Raw genomic sequence first — 1,004 nt, 5'->3', positions numbered from 1 at the left:
CTCCCACCAAAGTTCTATCCCCACCTAATCAGTTTACCCCAAGGCTCATCCACACCCAGCTACCCTGTTTCCTGGCTCTAATTTACCTTCTTGCTTCTCTCTGCTAGCCCAGCCCCCACCACCATCCCTTGTAATGTTCTGATTTTCTGAGCAAAATCCGTACCAGCCACAAGCCTGGCCTAATCACCGCTATGACAATTTAATTAAAGCCATTCAGACTAAGCTATGAATCATCCATAAATTTCCACTTACTATCCACACGATATGGAAAATATTACTTCATCGTACTGAACCTCAATTTTTTGGTCTATAAAATGGAGATAAAATCCCCAGCCCATAATATGTTTTGAGAAGATGAAATGATACAGGGACAGCAAAGAGCAGCTAAGTGCCGGGAAGTGCTTCTTTTTGCTCCTTCTCTAAAGAATATGATGTTTGAGTCTTAAAAGAAGAACATTCCACAGCAAATGGATTGTTCCTGAACTGGAAGCAGCAGGCACTGTCCCCAGAAGCATGATGGCTGTACCTGTAAATCCAGACAGGAGGCAGTGTCAGCAAATATCTTTCTTGTTATCCTCTACAAAACTCCACACATATCCAATGAGATGGATCAGTGGGTAAAGGCCCCTGATGCCAAGCCTGAAAACCTGAGCTTAAGTCTACGGATCTATAACAGTAAAGAGAGAAAACCCATTCAAACTTGTTGTCTTCTGACCTCCACACAAGCTCCATGGCAGGCAAGCATCTTCATGATGCTTTCCATCCACCTTTCTTCTACCCTCAAGCCTCTTTCTCTCTCTCTCTCTCTCCCTCTCTTCCTCTCTCACACATACACACATTCTCTCTCACACACACACCCTCTCTCTCTCTCTCTCTCTCTCTCTCTCTCTCTCTCTCTCTCTCTCTCTCTCCCTCTCTCACACGTACACACACATTCTCTCTCACACACACACACCCTCTCTCTCTCACTCTCTCACACACACTGTCTCTCTCACACACACACT

The sequence above is a fragment of the Mastomys coucha genome, unplaced genomic scaffold (genome assembly GCF_008632895.1).
Source record: "Mastomys coucha isolate ucsf_1 unplaced genomic scaffold, UCSF_Mcou_1 pScaffold9, whole genome shotgun sequence".
Taxonomy (NCBI): Eukaryota; Metazoa; Chordata; class Mammalia; order Rodentia; family Muridae; genus Mastomys; species Mastomys coucha.
Note: the sequence above shows the minus strand (reverse complement) of the source record.